The sequence below is a fragment of the Ovis canadensis genome, chromosome 19 (genome assembly GCF_042477335.2).
Source record: "Ovis canadensis isolate MfBH-ARS-UI-01 breed Bighorn chromosome 19, ARS-UI_OviCan_v2, whole genome shotgun sequence".
Lineage (NCBI taxonomy): Eukaryota > Metazoa > Chordata > Mammalia > Artiodactyla > Bovidae > Ovis > Ovis canadensis.
Window position 1 is genome coordinate 48,254,528 of NC_091263.1, and position 26,907 is coordinate 48,281,434.

Consider the following 26,907-nt stretch of genomic DNA (forward strand, 5'->3'; position numbering starts at 1 on the left):
CCCTAAGGTCTGGAAAGGGGCAACTGCAGACCCGGAGAGACTTTGCTTACCTAACTGCAAGCAGGCTCCTTTGCTAAGACTTCTGGGGGAGCTGGACAGTCACAATTTGCCTCACGGGGTGCGCCAGCAGTCCGCCCAGAAAGCTGAGCAGCAGCGGCAGAAAAGGTGACAAGCCGCGGCGACCGCGCTCGCCAAACTCCTGAGCTACTCGGACCTGGGAAGGGCACAAAGCGCAGTTCCAGCCGAATCTGTGCCTCTGAGGGCTGCCTGAGCGCCGAACCTGAGCGGCTTGGACCGGGGAAGTGCACGCAGCCTAGGGCCGGCCCCAGACGGTTCCCAGCTGAGCATCGTAGAACCGGAGCGGTTTGTGCGCCGCGAGAAAGGACAGGTCAAGCCGAGCAGAGATACTGTGTGCACACGACAGTGCTATTTGTTTGCAGCATCCCCCCTCCCCACAGCGCGACTGAACTAGTGATCCTAAAAAACCAGCAAACAGAAGAAGTTAATCAGAGGGAACCACCTTGGAAGTGATCCCACACGGCCCATAATACCAGAAAGGGCAAGATATATATATATATTTTTTAATATTTTTAAAAGCACTCCTTTTTTTTTTTTTTTTTTTGCTTTTTTTTCTAACTTTTTTTTTAATTGTTGTCTTCTATTTCTCCTCAAATTTTTATTTCTATAACCTATTATTACTAATTTTTTTTAAAGACCTTTTTTTTTTTTTTTTTAAGGCAAACACCATATATAGTCTTTGGATGGTTGTTGATGGTTTTTTTTTTTTTTTTTGATTGTCTGTTTGTTTGTTTTTTAATAATTCTTTTTTTTCTTCCTTTTTCCTTCTGCTTCTCTTTAATATTGTATCTTTGAAAATCCAAACTCTACTCTAGATTTTTAATCTTTGCTCTTAGGTGTTTATTGCCAATTTTGTACATTTAAAAACCCAAACTTCACTACCCCAGTTTACCTGAGAGCGAGATTACTGGCTTGACCACTCTCTCCTCCTCTGGACTCTCCTTTTTCTCCACCAGGTGGCCTCTGTCTCTTTTCCCCCCCATCTCTCCTCTATCCAACTCTGTGAATCTCTGTGTGTTCCAGACGGTGGGGAACACCTAAGGAACAGGTTACTGGCAGGATTTGTCTCTCTCCCACTCATTCCTCTCTCTGATCCTCCTGGTCACCTCTGACCACTTCCTCCCTCTCCTCTTCCCCGTATAACTCTGTAAATACCCCTGAGCGGGCCAAACTATAGAGCGCACATAAGGAAGTGACTACTGGCTAGTTTGCTCTCTTCTCTTTTGATCTCACCGCATCTCATTCCAGTTACCTCTAACTACCTCCTCCATCTTCTCTTCTCCTTATAACCCAGTGAACCTCTCTGAGTGTCCCTCAATGTGGAGAAACTTTTCATCTTTAACCTAGATGTTTTATCATCGGTGCTGTATAGATGGAGAAGTCTAGAGGCTACTGTAAAAATAAAACTGAAAGCCAGAAGCAGGAGGCTTAAATCCAAAGCCTGAAAACATTAGAGAACTCATGAATTCAGGGAACATTAAGCAATAGGAGCCCATCTAATGCCTTCATACCTACACCAAAACCAAGCTCCACCCAAGGGCCAACAAGTTCCAAAACAAGACATACCACGCAAATTCTCCAGCAACACAGAAACAATCCCCTGAGCCTCAATATACAGGCAGCTCAATATTATCCCCAAACCTTTGATGTCTTGTAACCCATTACGGGTTACTCCACTGCACTCGAGAGAGAAGAAACCCAGCTCCACCCGCCAAAACTCCAACACAAGCCTCCCTAACCAGGAAACCTTGACAAGCCACTGATAGAACCCCACCCAAAGTGAGGAAGCTCCATAATAAAGAGAACTCCACAAATTACCAGAATATAAAAAGGCCACCCCAAACGCAGCAATATAACCAAGATGAAGAGACAGAGGAATACTCAGCAGGTAAAGGAACAGGAGAGCTGCCCACCAAACCAAACAAAAGAGGAAGAAGTAGGGAATCTACCGGAGAAGGAATTCCGAATATTGATAGTGAAAATGATCCAAAATCTTGAAATCAAAATGGAATCACAGATAAATAGGCTAGAGACAAAGATTGAGAAGATGCAAGAAAGGTTTAACAAGGACCTAGAAGAAATAAAAAAGAGTCAAAATATAATGAATAACGCAATAAATGAGATCAGAAACACTCTGGAGGCAACAAATAGTAGAATAACGGAGGCAGAAGATAGGATTAGTGAAATAGAAGATAGAATGGTAGAAATAAATGAATCAGAGAGGAAACAAGAAAAACGAATTAAAAGAAATGAGGACAATCTCAGAGACCTCCTGGACAATATGAAACGCTCCAACATTCGAATTATAGGAGTCCCAGAAGAAGAAGACAGAAAGAAAGATCATGAGAAAATCCTTGAGGAGATAATAGTTGAAAACTTCCCTAAAATGGGGAAGGAAATAATCACTCAAGTCCAAGAAACACAGAGAGTTCCAAATAGGATTAACCCAAGGCGAAACACCCCAAGACACATATTAATCAAATTAACAAAGATCAAACACAAAGAACAAATATTAAAAGCAGCAAGGGAAAAACAACAAATAACACACAAGGGGATTCCCATAAGGATAACAGCTGATCTTTCAATAGAAACTCTTCAGGCCAGGAGAGAATGGCAAGACATACTTAAAGTGATGAAAGACAATAACCTACAGCCCAGATTACTGTACCCAGCAAGGATCTCACTCAAATACGAAGGAGAAATCAAAAGCTTTACAGACAAGCAAAAGCTGAGAGAATTCAGCACCACCAAACCAGCTCTCCAACAAATTCTAAAGGATATTCTCTAGAAAGGAAACACAAAAAGGGTGTATAAACCCGAACCCAAAACAACAAAGTAAATGGTAACGGGATCATACTTATCAATAATCACCTTAAACGTAAATGGGTTGAACGTCCCAACCAAAAGACAAAGACTGACCGAATGGATACAAAAACAAGACCCCTCTATTTGCTGCTTACAAGAGACCCACCTCAAAACAAGGGACACATACAGACTGAAAGTGAAGGGCTGGAAAAAGATATACCACGCAAATAGAGACCAAAAGAAAGCAGGAGTGGCAATACTCATATCCGATAAAATAGACTTTAAAACAAAGGCTGTGAAAAGAGACAAAGAAGGCCACTACATAATAATCAAAGGAACAATCCAAGAAGAAGATATAACAATTATAAATATATATGCACCTAATATAGGAGCACCGCAATATGTAAGACAAATGCTAACAAGTATGAAAGGGGAAATCAACAATAACACAATAATAGTGGGAGACTTTAATACCCCACTCACACCTATGGACAGATCAACTAAACAGAAAATTAACAAAGAAACGCAAACTTTAAATGATACATTAGATCAGTTAGATCTAATTGATATCTACAGGACATTTCGCCCCAAAACAATGAATTTCACCTTTTTTTCAAGTGCTCATGGAACCTTCTCCAGGATAGATCACATCCTGGGCCATAAATCTAAACTTGATAAATTCAAAAAAATCGAAATCATTCCAAGCATCTTTTCTGACCATAATGCATTAAGGTTAGATCTCAATTACAGGAGAAAAACTATTAAAAATTCCAACATATGGAGGTTGAACAACACACTTCTGAATAACCAACAAAACACAGAAGAAATCAAAAAAGAAATCAAAATATGCATAGAAACTAATGAAAATGAAAACACAACAACCCAAAACCTGTGGGACACTATAAAAGCAGTGCTAAGAGGAAAGTTCATAGCAATACAGGCATACCTCAAGAAACAAGAAAAAAGTCAAATAAACAACCTAACTCTACAACTAAAGCAACTAGAAAAGGAAGAGTTGGAGAACCCCAGAGTGAGTAGAAGGAAAGAAATCTTAAAAATTAGGGCAGAAATAAATGCAAAAGAAACAAAAGAGACCATAGCAAAAATCAACAAAGCCAAAAGCTGGTTCTTTGAAAGGATAAATAAAATTGACAAACCATTAGCCAGACTCATCAAGAAGCAAAGAGAGAAAAATCAAATCAATAAAATTAGAAATGAAAATGGAGAGATCACAACAGACAACACAGAAATACAAAGGATCATAAGAGACTACTATCAGCAGTTGTATGCCAATAAAATGGACAACGTGGAAGAAATGGACCAATTCTTAGAAAAGTACAATTTTCCAAAACTGAACCAGGAAGAAATAGAAAACCTTAACAGACCCATCACAAGCACGGAAATTGAAACTGTAATCAGAAATCTTCCAGCAAACAAAAGCCCAGGTCCAGACGGCTTCACAGCTGAATTCTACCAAAAATTTCGAGAAGAGCTAACACCTATCCTCCTCAAACTCTTCCAGAAAATTGCAGAGGAAGGTAAACTTCCAAACTCATTCTATGAGGCCACCATCACCCTAATACCAAAACCTGACAAAGATGTCACAAAAAAAGAAAACTACAGGCCAATATCACTGATGAACATAGATGCAAAAATCCTCAACAAAATTCTAGCAATCAGAATCCAACAACACATTAAAAAGATCATACACCATGACCAAGTGGGCTTTATCCCAGGGATGCAAGGATTCTTCAATATCCGCAAATCAATCAATGTAATTCACCACATTAACAAATTGAAAAATAAAAACCATATGATTATCTCAATAGATGCAGAGAAGGCCTTTGACAAAATTCAACATCCATTTATGATAAAAACTCTCCAGAAAGCAGGAATAGAAGGAACATACCTCAACATAATAAAAGCTATATATGACAAACCCACAGCAAACATTATCCTCAATGGTGAAAAATTGAAAGCATTTCCCTTAAAGTCAGGAACAAGACAAGGGTGTCCACTTTCACCGCTACTATTCAACATAGTTCTGGAAGTTTTGGCCACAGCAATCAGAGCAGAAAAAGAAATAAAAGGAATCCAAATTGGAAAAGAAGAAGTAAAACTATCACTGTTTGCAGATGACATGATCCTCTACATGGAAAACCCTAAAGACTCCACCAGAAAATTACTAGAGATCATCAATGAATATAGTAAAGTTGCAGGATATAAAATCAACACACAGAAATCCCTTGCATTCCTATACACGAATAATGAGAAAGTAGAAAAAGAAATTAAGGAAACAATTCCATTTACCATTGCAACGAAAAGAATAAAATACTTAGGAATATATCTACCTAAAGAAACTAAAGACCTATATATAGAAAACTATAAAACACTGATGAAAGAAATCAAAGAGGACACTAATAGATGGAGAAATATACCATGTTCATGGATCGGAAGAATCAATATAGTGAAAATGAGTATACTACCCAAAGCAATTTACAAATTCAATGCAATCCCTGTCAAGCTACCAGCCACATTTTTCACAGAACTAGAACAAATAATTTCAAGATTTGTATGGAAATACAAAAAGCCTCGAATAGCCAAAGCAATCTTGAGAAAGAAGAATGGAACGGGAGGAATCAACTTGCCTGACTTCAGGCTCTACTACAAAGCCACAGTCATCAAGACAGTATGGTACTGGCACAAAGACAGACATATAGATCAATGGAACAAAATAGAAAGCCCAGAGATAAATCCACACACATATGGACACCTTATCTTTGACAAAGGAGGCAAGAATATACAATGGAGTAAAGACAATCTCTTTAACAAGTGGTGCTGGGAAAACTGGTCAACCACTTGTAAAAGAATGAAACTAGATCACTTTCTAACACCGTACACAAAAATAAACTCAAAATGGATTAAAGATCTAAATGTAAGATCAGAAACTATAAAACTCCTAGAGGAGAATATAGGCAAAACACTCTCAGAAATAAATCACAGCAGGATCCTCTATGATCCACCTCCCAGAATACTGGAAATAAAAGCAAAAATAAACAAATGGGATCTAATTAAAATTAAAAGCTTCTGCACAACAAAGGAAAATATAAGCAAGGTGAAAAGACAGCCTTCGGAATGGGAGAAAATAATAGCAAATGAAGCAACTGACAAACAACTAATCTCAAAAATATACAAGCAACTTATGCAGCTCAACTCCAGAAAAATAAACGACCCAATCAAAAAATGGGCCAAAGAACTAAATAGACATTTCTCCAAAGAAGACATACGGATGGCTAACAAACACATGAAAAGATGCTCAACATCACTCATTATTAGAGAAATGCAAATCAAAACCACAATGAGGTACCACTTCACACCAGTCAGAATGGCTGCGATCCAAAAATCTGCAAGCAATAAATGCTGGAGAGGGTGTGGAGAAAAGGGAACCCTCCTACACTGTTGGTGGGAATGCAAACTAGTACAGCCACTATGGAGAACAGTGTGGAGATTCCTTAAAAAATTGCAAATAGAACTCCCTTATGACCCAGCAATCCCACTTCTGGGCATACACACCGAGGAAACCAGAATTGAAAGAGACACATGTACCCCAATGTTCATCGCAGCACTGTTTATAATAGCCAGGACATGGAAACAACCTAGATGTCCATCAGCAGATGAATGGATAAGAAAGCTGTGGTACATATACACAATGGAGTATTACTCAGCCGTTAAAAAGAATTCATTTGAATCAGTTCTGATGAGATGGATGAAACTGGAGCCAATTATACAGAGTGAAGTAAGCCAGAAAGAAAAACACCAATACAGTATACTAACACATATATATGGAATTTAGGAAGATGGCAATGACGACCCTGTATGCAAGTCAGGAAAAAAGACACAGATGGGTATAACGGACTTTTGGTCTCAGAGGGAGAGGGAGAGGGTGGGATGATTTGGGAGAATGGGAATTCTAACATGTATACTATCATGTAAGAATTGAATCGCCAGTCCATGTCTGACGTAGGGTGCAGCATGCTTGGGGCTGGTACATGGGGATGACCCAGAGAGATGTTGTGGGGAGGGAGGTGGGAGGGGGGGTCATGTTTGGGAACGCATGTAAGAATTAAAGATTTTAAAATTAAAAAAAAATAAATAAATTAAAAAAAAAAAAAAAACGAGACTAGTTTCAAAGTATTGGATGTACCCAATTGGATGAACCCATGGTATGCGTTCCCATACCATGACCCTTAAACATGAATTTTATTTTGTTTATGTTATGTTATATTTGCTACACACAAAGTGTATATGTTGATAACATGCATCTACCCTGTGATGTCTAATAAAGTCAACACAGAAATCTACCACCCAGAATCTAGAATATTGCCAACATCTTTGTGTGCTCTTTATGCCTCCTCCCTGAAGGTAACCACTGTCTCGAATTTTATATTAATCTCTTGCTTTTTTAAACAGATTGATCATATGTGTCTGTGTCAAATAATTTTGCTTAATTGAAACATCAACTTTGCTGTCATATGTAACTACAGCTAATCTATTTTTTATTATTGTATAATAGTACACTTAGTGAATATATCACAATCTTTCAATTATGCTATCTGTGAATACTGGGTTTCTCCTAATGTATACACTATTAAAAATAATGTTTCTATGAACAATTTCAATATTAATGTATGGGTTTTTGCTATTCCACCATCCTTACCAATACCTGGTATTGTCAGACTCATAATTTAGGGAAAGTAAAATAATATTTTATTGTGATATTAATTTGTGTTTCCCTGCTTACTAAGCAATTTTGGCACATTTTTCTTAGGTAATCTACCACATATGTTTTCCTACCTGAAAACTGCTTATCCATGACCCCGGCCAATTTTCCTACTGGGTTATTTGTCTTGCTTATTGATTCATATCAACTGTTTATATAGTTATTACATTCATATAAAAGTACCCATTAAATATATTACTGATACCTTCTGTGTCTTTTTATTCTTTTTATAGGAAACAGTTAAAAGATTTATCAACCTTTTCCTGCACAGTTGTACTGACTTGAATAGTGTCCCACTCAAAATTCATGTCCACTCAGCACCTGTGAGTGAGACTTTATCTGGAAATAGGGTCTTTACAAATAAAATCACATTAAGATGAAGTTGAACTTGATTAGGGTGGGCCCTAAATCCTATCACTGATGTCTTATAAAAGGGAAATGAGGACACAGAGAGAGAATAGCCACAGGGGAGATCACATGACAACAAAGGCAGACACTGAAATAGGGTCACTGGACCAAAGCTTCCAGTAAGGACCAGAGCTGGGAAGAGTCAAGGAGTAATTCTTTCTTAAAGCATTCAGAATGTAGAGGTACCTTGTAGTTTTCAAAACCATGAGGGAATATATTTTTGTACTGTAAATCACCCAGTTTGCAGTAATTTATTACAGCAAGCACAAGAAACTAATACAATTGTCAACCATTTTTGTATTATAACTTCTTTAATTCTAAAGCTATTAAAAAAAACTATATTTTAATCTAAAATTGTAGATACTTGCCTTCACATTTAAGCTTTAAATTCATCATGTACTACTTTTCTTTATGGGCATGAGATAGGAATCTCATTTTATTCTTTTGTTTATTTATTTGAATAATGAATTGTTCCAGTACCATTTATTGAAAGGTTCATTTTTCTCCATAATTTTGCAAAAGTTCCATTATATATGAAAACGCCACATAAGTTTGGCTTTCCTTTTGGGCTTTTGGGTATGTTCCATTGGTCAAATTGCCTATCATGCTATTCTTTATTGATTATTATAAATTTATCATAGTTCTTCCTATCTAATAGAGCTAATACTATCACATTCTTTCTCTTTCCTTTTTTGTTTTTCAGAAGTCTCTTGGTTGTTCTCAGGCTTCTGATCTTCCATTTAAATTTAAAATCAGCTTGTAAAGCTCTTTTATAAAACTCTGTTGAGACTTTTATATAATCTATATGTCAACTTGAAAGAATAACATTTTTATAATATTAAGCCTTCCTATCATAAAAGTGATTACATATTATTATTTATTTATATTTTAAAATAAAGTAATGCAAGTAATGCATGCATGCATGTTAAGTTGCTTCAGTGGTGTCCATCGCTTTGCAATCCTGTAGAGCCCACCAAACTCCTCTGTCCATGGGATTCTCCAGGCAAGAATACTGAAGTGGGTTGCCATGCCCTCCTGCAGGGGATCTTCCTGACCCAGGGATCAAACCCTCATCTCTTATGTCTCCTGCATTGACAGGTGGGTTCTTTACCACTAGTGCCATCTGGGAATCCCCAGATAAAGTAATAATGTGTTATAATTGCACACTTACTGTTGAATTTATTCCTAAATACTGTACATACTTTGTTGTTCAGTGTAACATTATCTTTCCAAAACTGTGTTTTAAAAATTCTTTGCATATATATAACTGCAAATTTTGATTGACAGTATTATATCCACCTTGTTATAGTCTATTAACTAATTTATATACACTTATTTATATATTTATGTATATTTATATATAATCACATGCCAAAAAAAAAAGTGGGAGCTTGGGTTCTTCCTTTCCAGTTCTTAGAGTCTTTGCATCTCCTTCTTTCCTTACTGTACTTGCTGTGTCTCCAGTACAATATTGTACAGTAGCAGTAAAAGTTGGCATCTTTGTCTTATTCCTAGTCTGAAATGTAATGCTTCTATTGTTTTAGTGTTAAGAATTATGTTTGCTGTAGGTTTTCATACTGTTTAACAGACTAAAGAAATACTTTAAAAAATAGAAAGACTTTTCTATTCACAGTTTGCTCAAGTTTTATCACAAATGAGTATGAGAAATATCAAGAGCTTATTTGACATCTATTGCAAATTTGTGGGTTTTATTCTTCAATGCATTAATGTGGAAAATATATAAATAAACTTATTTAAGAACCACTTAAGAGAGGTATGACTGACACACAAAAAGTTGTACATATGAAGGCAATGGCAACTCACTCCAGTGTTCTTGCCTGGAGAATCCCAGGGACAGAGGAGCCCGGTAGGCTGCCGTCTACGGGGTCGCACAGAGTCGGACACGACTGAAGCAACTTAGCAGCAGCAGCATACATCTAAATGTCTTTGGCATTAAGTATACTGGTGGCTCAAGGGCTAAAGAATCCGCCTGCCAATGCAGGAGATGCAGGTGTGATCCCTTGGTCGAGAATATTTCCTGGAGGAGGAAATGGCAACCCGTTTCAGTATTCTTGCCTGGGAAATGCCATGGACAGAGGAGGCCGGTGGGTTACAGTCCATGGAGTCACATAGAGTTGGACACAACTTAGCAACTAAACAACAACATTACATCCATGAAACCACCATGACAATCTTTGCCATAAACAAATCCATCACTTCTAAACGTTTCCCCCGCCCTTTTTGTTTACCATTAATTTTGAGTGTTGTAAAAACACTATGGCTGCACAGCACTGGAGCAGCGGCTGCATGGTATTGGAGTGGCCATGAGGAGATACGTCCAAGGTCAGAGAAGCCCCACAAGATGGTAGGTGCTGGAGCGTCAGCTCCATGACGTTGGAGCAACTTTGAGGAGATACCCCACATCCAAGGGCAAAGGAGAAGCCTCCACAAGACAGTAGGGGGAGTGAATTCATGTTTAGAATCAAACCACATTCCTGCCAGAAACCAGGACCCAGAGACCCCACAGAGACTGAGACAGAACTGTGTTTGAGCATCTCCTGTGGAGGTGCTGGTCAGCAGTGGACTGCTGCAGGGGCATGGGCTCTGGGTGCAGCAGACATGGATATGGCATAAGCCCTGTTGGAGGAGGTCACCATTAATCCCACCAAAGAGCTGCCAGAACTTACACAGGACTGGCAAATAGACCCTTGGAGGGCACAAGCAGAATCTTGTGGACACCAGGACCCTGGAGAAAGAAACAGTGACCCCACAAGAGACTGACCCAGACTTGTCCAGGAGTCTCCAGTGGAGGCATGGGTCAGTGGTGGCTTGCTGCAGGGTTGGGGGCAATGAGTGTAGCAGTACAAACAGGCGACCTTTTGGAGGAGGTTGTCATTATCTTCATTACCTCCACCATAGTTTTGCCCCAGGTAAATAACAGAGAGGGAACACCGACCCACCCATCAACACAAAATTGGATTAAAGATTTACTGAGCATGGCCCCACCATCAGAACAAGACCCAGTTTCCCCCTCAGCCTCTCCCATTGGAAAGCTTTCATAAACCTCTTATCCTCCATCAGAGGGCAGACAGACTGATAACCACAATCACAGAAAACTAACCAATCTGACCACATGGACCACAGCCTTGTCTAACTCAATGAAACTGTGAGTCATGCCATGTAGGGCCACACAAGATGGGTGGGTCATGGTGAAGAGTTCTGTGGTCTCTCACAGAACTATGGTCATGTGGACATTTTGGTCATGTGGACAAAAATGTGGTCCACTGGAGACGGGAATGGCAGACCACTTCAGTATTCTCGCCTTGAGAACCCCATAAACAGTATGAAAGGCAAAAAGATAGGACACTGAAAGACGAACTCCCCAGGTCAGTAGGTGCCCAATATGCTTTTGGAGATCAGTGGAGGAAAAACTCCAGAAAGAATGAAGAGATGGAGCCAAAGCAAAACCAGCACCCAGTTGTGGATGAGACTGGTGGTAGAAGCAAAGTCTGATGCTGTAAAGAGCAATATTACATAGGAACCTGGAATGTTAAGTCCATGAATCAAGGCAAATCAGAAGTTGTCAAACAAGAGATGACAAGAGTGAACATTTTAGGAATTCAATATTTTAGGAATCAGCGAACTAAAATGGACTGGAATGGGTGACTTCACCTCAGATTACCATTATCTACTACTGTAGGCAAGAATCCCTTAGAAGAAATGGTGTAGCCCTTCTAGTCAACAAGAGAGTCCAAAATGCAGTTCAGTTCAGTTCAGTTCAGTCACTCAGTTGTGTCTGACTCTTTGCGACCCCATGAATCGAAGCACGCCAGGCCTCCCTGTCTATCACCAACTCCCAGAGTTCACTCAGACTCACGTCCATCAAGTCAGTGATGCCATCCAGCCACCTCATCCTCTGTTGTCCTCTTCTCCTCCTGCCCCCAATCCCTCCCAGCATCAGAGTCTTTTCCAATGAGTCAACTCTTCGCATGAGGTGGCCAAAGTACTGGAGTTTCAGCTTTAGCATCATTCCTTCCAAAGAAATCCCAGGGTTGATCTCCTTGAAAACGGACTGGTTGGATCTCCTTGCAGTCCAAGGGACTCTCAAGAGTCTTCTCCAACACCACAGTTCAAAATCATCAATTCTTCGGCGCTCAGCCTTCTTCACAGTCCAACTCTCACATCCATACATGACCACAGGAAAAACCATAGCCTTGACTAGACAGACCTTAGTCAGAAAAGTAATGTATCTGCTTTTGAATATGCTGTCTAGTTTGATCATAACTTTCCTTCCAACGAGTAAGCGTCTTTTAATTTCATGGCTGCAGTCACCATCTGCAGTGATTCTGGAGCCCCCCAAAAATAAAGTCTGACATTGTTTCCACAGTTTCCCCATCTATTTCCCATGAAGTGATGGGACCGGATGCCATGATCTTCGTTTTCTGAATGTTGCACTTTAGGCCAACTTTTTCGCTCTCCTCTTTCACTTTCATCAGGAGGCTTTTTAGCTCCTCTTCACTTTCTGCCATAAGGGTGGTGTCATCTGCATATCTTAAGTTATTGAAATTTCTCCCAGCAATCTTGATTCCAGCTTGTGTTTCTTCCAGTCCAGCATTTCTCATGATGTACTCTGCATATAAACTTGGATGCAATCTCAAAAATGACAGGATGATCTCTGTTCATTTCCAAGGCAAACCATTCAATATCATGGTAATCCAAGTCTATGCCCTGACCAGCAACACTGAAGAAGCTGAAGTTGGAGAGTTCTATGAAGACCTACAAGACCTTCTAGAACTAACAGCCCCAAAAGATGTCCTTTTTATTATAGGGAACTGGAATGAAAAAGTACGAGGTCAAGAAACACCTGGAGTAACAGACAAATTTGGCCTTGGAGTACAGAATGAAGTAGGGCAAAGGCTAAGAGAATTTTGCCAAGAGAACACACTGGTCATAGCAAACAGCCTCTTCCAGCAACTTAAGAGAAGACTCTACACATGGACATCACCAGATAGTCAAAACTGAAATCAGGTTGATTATATTCTTTGCAGCCAAAGATGGAGAAGCTCTATACAGTCAGCAAAAATAAGACCAGGAGCTCACTATGTCTCAGATCATGAACTCCTTATTGCCAAATTCAGACTTAAATTGAAGAAAGTAGGGGAAATCACTAGACCATTCAGGTATGACCTAAATCAAACCCCTTACGATTATACAGTGGAAGTGAAAATAGATTCAAGAGATTAGATCTGATAGATAAAGTGCCTGAAGAAATATGGATGGAGGTTCCTGACATTGTACAGGAGACAAGGGGCAAGACCATCCCCAAGAAAGAAATGCAAAAAAGCAAAATGGCTGTCTGAGGAGACGTTAAGGAAAGATATACCCATTTGAATGCAGAGTTTCAAAGAATAGCAAAGAGAGATAAGAAAGCCTTCCTCAGGGATCAGTGCAAATAGAGGATAACAATAGAATGGGATTTAGATCTATTAGATCTATTTAGATCTATTATAGATCTATTTAGATCTATATAGATCTATTCAAAAAAAATTAGAGATACCAAGGGAAATGTTTCATGCAAAGATGGGCACAATAAAGGACAGAAATGATATGGACCTAACAGAAGCAGAAGATATTAAGAAGAGGTGGCAAGAATAAACAGAAGAAATATACCAAAAAAATCTTCATGACCCAGATGATCACTCAGCTAGAGGCAGACATCCTGGAATGTGAAGTCAAGTGGACCTTAAGAAGCATCACCACAAACAAAGATGGTGGAGGTGATGGAATTCCAGTTGAGCTATTTCAAATCCTAAAAGATGATGCTGTGAAAGTGCTGCACTCAACATGCCAGCAAATTTGGAAAACTCAGCAGTGGCCACGGTACTGGAAAAGGTCCGTTTTCATTCCAATCCCAAGAAAACCCAATGCCAAAGAATGCTCAAACTACTGTACAATTGTACTCATCTCACACGATAGTAAAGTAATGCTCACAATTCTCCAAGCCAGGCCTCAACAGTACATGACTGTGAACTTCCAGATGTTCAAGTTGGTTTTAGAAAAGGCAGTGGAACCAGAGATCAAGTTGTCAGCAACTGTTGGATCATCAAAAAAGCAAGAGACTTCTGGAAAAACATCTATTTCTGCTTTATTGACTATACCAAAGCCTTTGACTGTGTGGACCATAACAAACTGTGGAAAATTCTTAGAGTTGGGAATACCAGACCACCTGCTTTTTGAGAAATCTGTATTCTGGTCAGGAAACAACAGTTAGAACTGGACATGGAACAACACACTGGTTCCAAATAGGAAAAGGAATACATCAAGGCTGTATATTGTCACCCTGCTTATATTTAACTTATATGCAGTACATCATGAGGAACGGTGGGCTGGATGAAGCACAAGCTGGAATCAAGATTGCCTGGAGAAATATTAATAACCTCGGATATGCAGATGGCGCCACCCTTATGGATAAAGTGAAGAAGAACTAAAGAGCCTCGTGATGAAAGTCAAAGAAGAGAATGAAAAAGTTGGCTTAAACCTCATCATTCAGAAAACTAAGATCACAGCTTCTGGTCCCATCACTTCATGGCAAATAGATGGAGAAACAGTGGAAACAGTGACAGACTATTTTGGGGGCTCCAACATCACTGCAAATGGTGAATGTAGCCATGAAATTAAAAGACACTTGCTCTTGGGAGATGAGTTATGACCAACCTAGACAGCATATTAAAAAGCAGAGACATTACTTTGCCAACAAAGATCCATCTAGTCAAGGATATGGTTTTTCCAGTAGTCATGTATGGATGTGAGAGTTGGATTATAAAGAAAGCTGAATGCCCAAGAATTGATGTTTTTGAACCATAGTGTTGGAGAAAACTCTTGAGAGTCCCTTGGATTGCAAGGAGATCCTACTAGTCCATCCGAAGGGAAATCAGTCCTGAATATTTATTGGAAGGACTGATGCTGAAGCTAAAACTCCAATACTTTGGCCACCTGATGCAAAGAACTGGCTCGTTTGAAAAGACCCTGATGCTGGGAGGGACTGAATGTAGGAGGAGAAGGGAACGACAGAGGATGAATTGGTTGGATGGCATCACCCACTCAATGGACATGAGCTTGAGTAAACTCCGTGAGTTGTTGATGGACAGAGAGGCCTGGCATGCTACAGTCTGTGGGTCACAAAGAGTCAGACATGATTGAGTGACTGAACTGAACTGAAAAACACTATGTGCACGTGTACTTGCCAAGTCACTTTAGTCATGCTCAACCCTGTGTGACTATGGGGACCGTATCCCACCAGGCTCTTCTGTCCATGGGATTCTCCAGGGAAGATCACTGGAGTGGGGCTCCATGCCCTCCTCCAGGGGATCTTCCCCACCCAGGGAGAGAAACAGTGTCTCAATATCTCCTACATTGACAGGTGGGCTCTTTACCACTAGTGCCACCTGGGAAGCCCCGCAAACACTACACATTTTACCATGTTCTTAGCAAATTTTTAAATATATAATACAATATTGTTAACTATAGATACTATGCGGTTCCCAAGATCTCCAGGATCTACTCACCTAGCATAACTAAAACCTTGTGTCATGTGACTAATACTTTCCCGTTTTGTCTTTCTCCAGTCCTCTGGCAACCACTTTTCTACTTTGTTTCTATCAGTTTGACTACTTTAAACTTCTCATGTAAGAGGTATTCTGCAGTATTTGGTCTTCAGCGTCTAGCTTATTTCACTTAGTATAATGTCTTCCAGGTTTATCCATATTTTCACAAATGGAAGGATTTCCTTATTTTATAAAGCTAAGTAGTATTCCATTGTGGGTATATACCACATCTTCTTTATCCTTTCATCTGTTTGCAGACATTTAGGTTGTTTCTGTGTCTTAGCTATCACAAATAATGCTGTAATGAGGTTGCATGTCTTTTCATTAGTGATTTTACTTTGTTTCAATACACACCCAGAAGTGATACTGCTGGATCATATGGTAGTTCTATTTTTAATTTTTGGAGGAACCTCCATATTCTTTTCCAAAGTAGCCGTACCAATTTACATTCCCACTAGCAATGCAGGGGGTTACCTTTTCTCCACACCCTTGCCAAAACTTGATATCTTTTGTCTTTTAAAACAATAGCCATTCTAAGAGGCATGAGGTGATATCTCATTGTGGTTTTGATTTGCATTGTTCCTGATGATTAGCCACGTTGAGCATCCATTTATATACCTTTTGCCTCTGTCTGCCTTGTTTGCAGAAATGTCTGTTCTGTTTTTTGCTCATTCATTTTCAAATCAGGTTATTTGCTTTTGCTATTGAATTGTAAGAATCTCTTACAATTTTTGGAATACTAACCCTTTAACAAATGCATAGGTTGCAATTTGATTGCATTCCATTCTACAGGTTGCCTTTTTATTTTATTGTTTCCTTTGCGATGCAGAAACTTTTTAGTTTGATATAATCCCTCTTGTCTACTTTTGCCTTGGTTGCCTGTGTTTTGGGCAAGAAATCATTGAAGAAACACTTGAGGTTAACTTACTTCTGAACCCCTGGAATAAACTCAGTTTTGATACATTACCTTTTGTATATAGTGCCAAATTTTATTTTGCTGCTATTTTGATTAATATATTTGCATTTATACTTATGAATGAAACCATTTCTTGTTTCCACTTTGGCTCATACGATGGAATTGTTGAGTAATCTCTCCTTTTGTATTCTGTGAAAGAATCTGCATGAAATTGGAAAGATTTGTTCTTTGAGAGTGCTGTAGAATTTTCCTAGAAAGTCATCTTGGTCTGGTGCTTTCTTTGAATTAGTGAATTTATAAATTTATAAAAGATTTGAGGGAGACAATTAATAAGCCTGGCTCTCTAGAAAGTACACACTAAACATTGCCTAACAAGTAAATGGGACACATTCTTCTTAGTGAACATGGAAATTTTATAACATAGTTTCATGTTGTATGCCAAAGAATCAGACTCAATTGTCTTCAAGGAACTAGTAAAATTGAAAAGATTAATAAAACAAATAATATCTAATACGATGAACATGTGCCAGCCCTTTGCTATAGAAATATCCTAATGTGATATTAGACTGTCTCTGTGTTTCTAACAACTTTGGCTTTATATTTTTTGAAGCTATTTTGTGAAGTGGAAACACGTTGAGAATTATTCCCTTTACCTAGTGAGTTGAGATTTTATTTTTTTTATTTATTGACTTTTTATATCTAATAATCTTTGAATTAATTTTTTCTGTATATATTTCCATTCATGAATCACAAATGTTTATTTTCTAGCACAGTTCTAATATCAAAGAGCTATCTATACTGGATATAAAAATAGATCTTCACTTGTCAAATATCTGCTTATTTTTGACAACTTTTAAAAGTCGGATGCTCATTTTTATTCCACCTTTTATTTCTTTAAATAGTTCATACTACAGCTCTTTGCATCCTCCTGTCCCATCATTCTTTCTAGCTACTGATGTCAAGATGCTTTTCTTCCAAGTTTTGATCAACCTGGTGCTGGTGCAACCTCACAGTAACTCACTCCTTTTGAAAGTTGGATCAGCTTCCAATATTTTATTCTTTGTACTTTCAATGTCATGAAATAGCCTCAAGATTTTTTTCAATGTGAAATTTTTGCCGGTCTTCACGTATCTCTTTCTTCTTTCTCCAGAATTTATCTAAGTCATGGCATGGGGTACCTACAAGAAGGTGGTTAATCCCTGAGTCTGTGAGGTACTTCATGTCCATGCAGCTACTTCTGACCTTGGGGACTGGGAGTGGATGGATAAATGTGTCCTCATCCTTAAGATGGATAACTTAGGTAGGTCCCTAATCTATTAAGATTATTAAGATTAATGGCCATATAAGAAGAGAAAGAGGAAGATCTCTATCTCTCTCTCCTTGTGTGCAAGCACACAAACAAGCATGGAAGCATACAATGAGACCACGGCCACCAGCCAAGCAAGAAAAGATGCATCAGAATGAAATCTACCCTGCCAGCACCTTGTTCTTAGACTTCTCAGCCTCCAGAACTGTGAAAAATAAATTTCTGCTTTTTAAAAACTCACCCAGTCTGTGGTATTTTGTTATGGCATTCCAAGCTGAGTAAGACAAGGTGTTTTATTTCTTTGTTAAAAAAGAAAAATCATATCAAGGGTAGTTTAAACTCTGCTTGTCTTCTTCTTTTACATCACAGGACTTATGATACCCAGCCAGCATCTTTTCTTGCCTTGGAAAATTGTCATAGCCCTTTCTAAGTACAAATCACATTCCAACATTTTATCCTTGAGTTTCAATGTCATGAAATATCTCCAAGAGCTCTTCTACTGTGAATACTTTTTCTGATGTCACTTCTTCTAGGGCACCTTCATATTTTCATCACAATCCCTTTCCCTGTTTATGTTGATAAATTTGCCTTCACTAAGTTCCTTTGACTGTACATCTAGATAGCTTAAAAGATGATATGATCCATGTAGGATCATTTGAATCCTACATCTGAAGACTATTAGCTATCTGGCTTGACAATATACTTATTCTAATTTTTTTGAGTTTTAATGTCTTTATTTGTAAAATAAGGTTCCTTGATAGCTGGAGCTAATAACAGCACTTAGCATTGTTTTTGTTTCTTTCTTTCTTTCTTTCTTTCTTTTTTTGCTATCACTCATTAAGCATTCATATACAGGTAGGATGCTAAAAGTGTTAATATGGTAATGACTAGGAAATGTTATATTTAATATTTCCTTTTCTTTATAGATGTTAGTGTTTTCCATGTTATTTGGTGAATGTGTACTTTTTAATTGAAGTATATTTTATTTATAATATTGTGTTAGTTTTAGGTATACAACAAAGAGATTCAGTTATGTATTTTCTTCAGATGATTGTCTATTATAGGTTATTATAAGATATGGAATATAGTTCCTTGTGCTATATAGTAAATCCTTACTGCTTATCTACTTTATATATAGTAGCTTGTATCTGTTAGTTCCAAGTTCCCAATTTATTCTTCTGTCCTTGCTTTTCTCCTTCAGTAAGCATAGTTTGTTCTCTATGTATGTGAATCTGTTTCTATTTTGTATAGAGTTTTTGTTTTCTTTTTGGTTTCCATATAAAAGTGATTTATATAATATTTGTCTGATTTCACTAAATATACCATTCTCTACGACCATACACATTGCTGCAAACAGTAGCATTTCACTCATTTTTATGGGATTTTTTTTTCAGTCCCCCAAATGTGGCTTACATGTTTAAAAGATACTTGGCCCACACCAAATACTATTTATCCATAAGATAAGAATATCGTTCAGAAAAATCATGACCTGTAAATGAATATGAACAGCCTCTTTTCATATGTCTTATTTTAAAGAATAATTTAAATAATTAGTGGTTAACTGTACATGAATCAGTGTTTCTTGTGACGTTTCCACTAGGGTTACTATAAATGAACCAATGCCTATAATCAAATCAAAATAATATCATTTGAAAATAACTATATCTTTGATTTATAAAGCCTTTTGCAGCACAATATTTAAACTAAGAAACTCCAACTTTTAAAATCCTGCCATCATTGTATTTGTAAAGTAATACTGTCTTCTAATAATTTATATTATTTTAACTTTTTCCTATCTATTTATAATTTATTGAGCAATTCACAAAAATGCTATTATTGACTTTATAATAAAGTCATAATTCCCTAATCAAAAACTAATGAAAATGTAATTCGCCAAAAATCATATGCTCTCTAGAGATTTACTATTTTGATAAATAGCTTATTTTTTGAGATGCAAAAGGGGAACTTGCCTGTATCCATGGGCTTCTTCTGTAACTTAAGCATATGCTGAGAAAATGAAGCCACAGGTAGGTCTTCTACATAGAATTGTCTTAGGATTTAATGCGAAAGACTGCTTTGAAAAGACTATTTTCTAACTTTAATTAGGCCTTGATCATACGTGGAAAGAAAACTCCAATGGAAAAAGAAGATTGTTATATTAAAATTTTGCTTTTTAAATGAATATATAGTATGGGTTAGTCAGTCCTAACAGTTTGATTAGGGAGATACAAAAAATAACACAAACCAACTACCATCACTTTTAACTTAAATTTATAATTTTTTAAATTTATAATTTAAAATTTTTTTAATTTATAATTTTTTAACTTAAACTTATAATTTTTCTGTGTTCTATTTTTATGAAGGTGAGTTTCAGTATAATTCTGAAAAATAATATCTTCTCTCTTATAATATATATGAAACTTCAGTCTTACAGTATTTTAGGTAAGGTAACTATACAGGCTAAAAAAAAGTCAGCGGAAAAAAGATGAAAACATGAATGGTCCATGACTGAAAATTTCTACTCCTGGGTACATTCACAGCAGAAATGTGTGCATGTCCATAAAAGGTATGTATTTGAATATTTTAATATTCAGACCAGCATTTTTTAATAGCCCCAAACTGGAAACTACTCAAAAGTTCATGTCTCTGGAATGGATTCATAGCAGTATATTCACTCATCAAAAATGAGGATGAATCATCCGAATAACACAGTCTCACAGACCAACTTGCCAATTCAGTGTTGAATAAACGTCAGACAAACAAAAAGACGTAGACCATTGATTCCATTCTATAAGTATAATGTAGGCAAAATTAATCTATCCTATCAAAAGTCAAAATAGTGGTTACTCTGGAGGTTGGGGGAATCATATGTGGACAAAAGCATGAGGGGGCTTCTAGTGGGCTTCTTTTTGAGTGCTGCTCACACAGGTGTATACAACTTGTGAAGATATATTTAACTGTACACTTCTATGTGCATAAAGTGAAAGTGAGTGAAGTCGCTCAGTCGTGTCCTACTCTTTGCGACCCCGTGGACTGTAGCTCTCCAGGATCCTCCGTCCATGGGATTCTCCAGGCAAGAAATCTGGAGTGGGTTGCCATTTCCTTCTCTAGGGAATCTTCCTGACCCAGGGATCGAACCCAGGTCTCCCGCATTGCAGGCAGACGCTTTAACCTCTGAGCCACCAGGGAAGCCCTATGTGCATGTTTCTTTATAAATGCTTGTGACAAAATAATTTCATTTGCTTACTTCAATTTATACACTGTTTATGTTAATTTAAACAGCTAAGTGTACTTAATAATAAGACTATCATCTTACTTGCAGAATATTCTTTACAAACGAACTAATGATACATTCATAAAACATGATGCAAAATCTAGTTCTTCCACAAAATGGAGGAGCGGTGTTTTTGTAGCATTACAGTAGCATTGTCGTAGTTATGCCACTTATTTTTCTGTTAGGCTTAACTATATTAACATACCTGAAGAATGCAGAATAAATATTTTGTACCCCACTTCAAAAAGCATTTTATTATACAAACATTAAAACTTATTTCTCCAGAAAATACTATATAGCATAGTTAACTGAATTTGCATATTACTGTGGATTAAGATCAGAACTTTGCTCTTAAAGAGTATGTAGAGTTGAAATTAGGGCTTCCCTGGAGGCTCAGACAGTAAAGAATCTGCCTGCAATGCAGGAGACACAGGTTCCATCCCTGGGTCGAGAAGATACCCTGGAGAAGGGAATGTCTACCCACTCTAGTATTCTCGTCTGGAGAATTCCATAGACAGAGGAGCCTGGTGGGCTACTGTCCATAGTGTTGCAAAGAGTCAGACATGACTGAGCTATCAAAACACACACACACACACACACACACACACATACACAGTCAAAATTACCTTTGAAAATTCTCCAATAATGTGACAGACCAAAGATTGCATTACAACTCACAACCCTGCAAGATAATTTTTCCCCCTCTAACACTAATTTGATCATTTTCCCCTCTGATTGACTATAAGGTAAAGGAGCTCTCTTACATTTAGAGCCATCTTCCTAAAAGGAAACAAAAATATCAAAATCACATTCACCTAAGAGGCACCTGGAGCTGTAATAACCTGTGCTAAAGTAGGTCTGAAAGTGAAAGTGAAGTCTCTCAGTTGTGCCCAACTCTTTGAGACCCATGGACTATACAGTCCACGGAATTCTCCAAGCCAGAATACTAGAGTGGGTAGCCTTTCCCTTTCCTAGGGGATCTTCTAACCCAGGGAACGAACCCAGGTCTCCTGCATCGCAGGCAGATTCTTTACCAGCTGAGCCACAAGGGAACCCCAAGAATACAGGAGTGAGTATCCTATCCCTTCTCTGGATCTTCCTGACCCAGGGATTGAACCAGGGTCTCCTGTACTGTAGGTGGATTCTTTACCAACTGAGCTATGAGGGAAACCAACAGTAGGTTTATAGCTGTCAAATCAGGATTCCAGTAGGACACATATTTATTGGGTAAAATGGCTAGCTGGTTTATCCATAATATTTAAATCACTTTCTCTTTCATTGTCTCCCAATCCCCATACCTGGACCTTCCATGGCACATCCACAGTTGAAGTCACAAAAATTAATTCCAGATATGGAACTCCGCTGGGCAAAGAAAAGTCCTGAATGTTATAGCCACACAGATCTAGATCAATGGCCTGGTCTGCTACTGTCAGTCAACTGATGAAACTTAGTTTATAATAAAGAAAGTGGAATGAGACCTTACATTATAGCAGTAAGCCTGAGAGATAAATGTATATAAATTAACTCATGAGTTGATAACATCCAGTGTGTTAGGAGTTCTCAGCAAATTATAACTATTATTACTGTGGTAGAAAAATATGAAAACAAAACAGATGGAATTACTATGATACATTCCTCCCAAAACATTAAAATTACTCTTTTTTTAAACTACTTGGAAAATTAAATTTTTTAATTTAAATATATTCCTTTTACCCAACTTAGGCTCCTTGCCATAAAGCTTCAAGACCATGTGGCAAAAGGGGTTTCCTTTCTAGGACCCCTTCTCTTAGAAAATGGCTTTGAAGGCCCCCTCCATCACGAGACAGAGTCTACTTCTCAGCCCCTCGGATCCAGGCTGGCTTGTGGAGTGCTTGGCCAAGAGAATGCAGTAAAGGAGGCGTAATGTCCATTCCAGGCCTGGGCCTCAAGAGGTCACGTGAGCATCACTTTATTCTTTGCCTTGGTCATGGAACAACCTCAGACTAGCCTGCAGGAGTTGGGAAGACCATGTGAGCCACGGGCCAGTCAGCCCAGCTGATCCCAGGCAGGCGTGAGAGCCCAAGCTAATAAGCAGAGTCAATCTGCAGCTTTCACGGTCACTCCCAAATGGCCACACACACATGAGGGGGCCAACCCACACCAGGACAGCCCGGCAGAGTCATGGACCACGCAAATGCTTGCTGCTTTAAGTCATCACATTTTAGGTGATTCTTTATTCAACCGTACCTAACTGACACAGACTATGAATTTTTTCATCAATTCTTTAAAATTTTCTTTTCCAACTACAACTTAGTATTCCTATACATTATATAGTATGCTCAGACAGCCCGCAAGATTTCAATGACACATTCATACACACAGACCTAGAGGTGACTTACAAAAATGCCTCAACCTGCATTGGAACCTTCTACATTTCTTTTTCAATGGAACTCCTGTAGATTTACAGTGACAAAGCCAATGCTTAGACTCTAACTAACAGCGATCTGGTCATTTTCCATCTATCACATTATAAAAAAGCTATTTAATCAACATATGTACAAGAGATTTTTGTCAAGATGTTGGGCTAAGCACCTTACTATTGATGTATAATTAGGAGACATCTAATTGAAGAGATCAGCTTTACTATCAGCTTAGCCCAGAATAGTTACATAGGAGAAGTTACTTTTAATCTTGTTTTTAAATTTAAATAGGTACATAAAGTGAAAATTAAATTTGTCCTCTTCCCTGTGTCTCATTCTAAAGGCAATCTCATGCCAATTCCTATGCATCTTTTCAGAGATACTGAATGTTTGTATACATAATGTATTAATCTATGAACATAAATACATTTTATGTGTATATATGCATTACATATATGTGTATATATACATTACATGCATATATATTTATATGTATACATGTAGACTTGCTCCCCTTCTTGCTCCTTTGCATTTTAGTTTATCTTAGAAATCACATCATATCAGTATAGACAGATTTTAAGGCAGAACCTTCAACAAGAAAAGTCAAGGGATACAGATGTTAATGCTCTGGGGTGACTGTCATGACAAATCTGCCAGCATCTGGAAGACTGTTAAATACTTCAGATTTTTTACTCAACTTTCACATTTTTATTCCTTTCACTGAAGAAAAAGACAAGGTATGATTGCTAGAAAGTTGGCCATCCCTGGATCAGGAAGATCCCTGAAGAAGGGAATGACAACCTATTCCAGTATTCTTGCCTGGAGAATCCCGTAGACAAAGGAGCCTAGTGGACTATAGTCCCTGGGGTCGCAAAGAGTCAGACATAACCGAGCGAATAACACTTTCACTTGCCAAGTGAAAGAAGCCAAGGCTTGACTAGTTTATCACCAGTTCATGGTTCATGAAGTGTGTGCTTAAGATTCAGTCATGGGGCTGTGGATCTGAAAGGGACCTGAATTGGGCCAGTCCTTGGTTTTACACATGGGAAACTGGTTCCTCCTCGTCCCTATAAATGAACATTTAATGAACTTACACTATGTGTTGAGCCCGGCACTGATTTTAATAAATAAATATTCAATAAAATCACTGATTTTAATAAAATCAGCCTCAAAGGCAAAACAGATTGAGTTTCAACTCGGATCAAGTTCTTTTAAGCATATAATTCTTTAAAAATATTTTATTGCTTTAATGATACTAGCAAGTCTTATGTTTTCTCAGAATGCTTATGTGAGAAATCAATCTATATCCTTAGATTTTAAGGAAGGCAGCTGTGCTACTGAATGTCAAAATGGCTGATTTATAGACTGAAGCCTGGAAATAATTAGATCTTTCAGGAAGTGATTGTGCCGATACAAACTCTCAGTTCAAAGATCAAAAACCATGCCCACTCAGAAGCTAAGTTATACAGCTAAGGAATCTGCATCTTTCAGAGTGATGTTTGTGGGCTTAATGATTGCTCTTCTTGAAATTAGCTTTAAAAATAGTTTAATGCATCACAGACACATCTAAATTCCCTTAAGCACCTAGGACAGAAAGAAAAAACAAACACAAAACAGTGATACAATTTCAAAACTTTTGAAACAGTTTTGAGTCTGTATTATATATTGAAGGGTTTCCCCAACGGCTCAGTGGTAAAGAATCCACCTGGAGTGCAGGAGACTCGGGTTCAATACCTGGGTCAGGAAGAGCCCCTGGAAGAGGAAATGGCAACCTACCCCAGTATTCTTGTCTGAAAAACTTCATGGACAGAAGAGCCTAGTGGGCTAAGTCCAAAGAGTTGCAAAGAGTGAGACACAACTGAGCAACTAAGCACACACATTACATAGTGAAGAATACAGGTTATTTGGGTTTTCTTATTTGTTGGTTTTCCTTTTCCTTTTACCACCCACTTCAGATGATGCTAGCTAAGTCCTAAAGGCATCAGGTCAATAAAACAGTAACAAGTTACTACAGCAAATTGAATCTGCAACTGTTTCCTAAATAATCAGATTAAATTCTGGGTGTATAAAAATCTCAAAGTTAAAATCTGGGACAGATTTTTTCAGCAGTGTTGCAGGAACTAATGTGGGAGGAAGAAAGATCAGGGAAGGTGAAAAAAGGGAGGGGAAGGAGGAAGAGGGGAGAGGAAAGAAAGAAGAAAGGATGGAGGAAGGCAGAAGGCAGCAGGATGAGGGTAGTGGAAGAGGAGAGAGGAAGGAAGGAACAGAAAGAACCAATGTAACTTACTCCCCAGACTTCCTTCCATGAAGAAGCAATTCTTATTTTAGAGAGAGACTTTTAGACTGCTCTGAAGATGAGAAAACACTCCTATCTGAACTTTAAATTGGAAGATGATTGTGTATGCTGGTTTTATCACAGATGACGCAGCAAATTTTCTTAGAACATCAGCAAATGGGCTTCAGAGAATTGCATACTGAAGGCACAATGACTGCTACAAAAATAAACAAATGCTTTTGGTTTATTTCTGATTAGATAAGAGCCTATAAAACACTCACCATTTCAAAAGAGAAATCTGATACAAAACTCCATCTGAGGAAACATTAACTTGAACATCCAGGGAGGTGGGGGTGGGCAAGAGTTCACACTATTTTTTCACCTCTACTATTTTCTCTTCCTGATAATTTTGGGAATAACATCATGTCCTATATTCCTCCACTTACTGTTAATCCACTGAACTTTCTGTTTCTGCCTGGCAGGGATCCATCAATCCACAGTCTTTCCACTATTAAATCTATTTCTCAATATAGGTCACTTGAGTCAAAATTACTCAGTTATGGATAAAATATAACCCTCCACTAGAGGGACATATTTTTATCTCAACATTCAGAGAGTTGCCTTCTTAATATTCCCCAGTGTTAATGGAGGTTATACTCATAACTCTTCTGGAAGAGACTATAATTTAGAAATCTACTCTCCCCTTGATAATTAGGCATAACTTCTATTAACATAAAATGAGAATTATGTGACTGAGAGCAGGCAAGATCAGATCCCTTACTTTAAACTAATGGTGAAAGTTGTGATTTCTCCGTATTGTGAAAGTCTTCTCTGAAAGCATGCCAGGATCTATGAAAATGCCATTATTACCTCCATCGCATTGCCTAGAGCCCAAACAATGAGAAAAAATATTAAAAGCAGCTCTATATCAAGTGTATATGAGAATCACTGAGAATCACCTCATTCTTTTTTTTAGACAATGGCTTGCTGTATTTCCTAGTAAGGGAGATTCACTTTGCTATTATACAGCTGACCACAAGTGATAGATTCATTTTAAAAATA

General features: G+C 38.0%; 1 protein-coding gene across 3 annotated transcripts in view; it reads right to left on the reverse strand.

The window, feature by feature from the left end:
• The window catches only part of TAFA1 (TAFA chemokine like family member 1), a 900,385-nt gene that overhangs the window by 570,678 nt on the left and 302,800 nt on the right, over window positions 1-26,907 (reverse strand). The window lies entirely within an intron of this gene.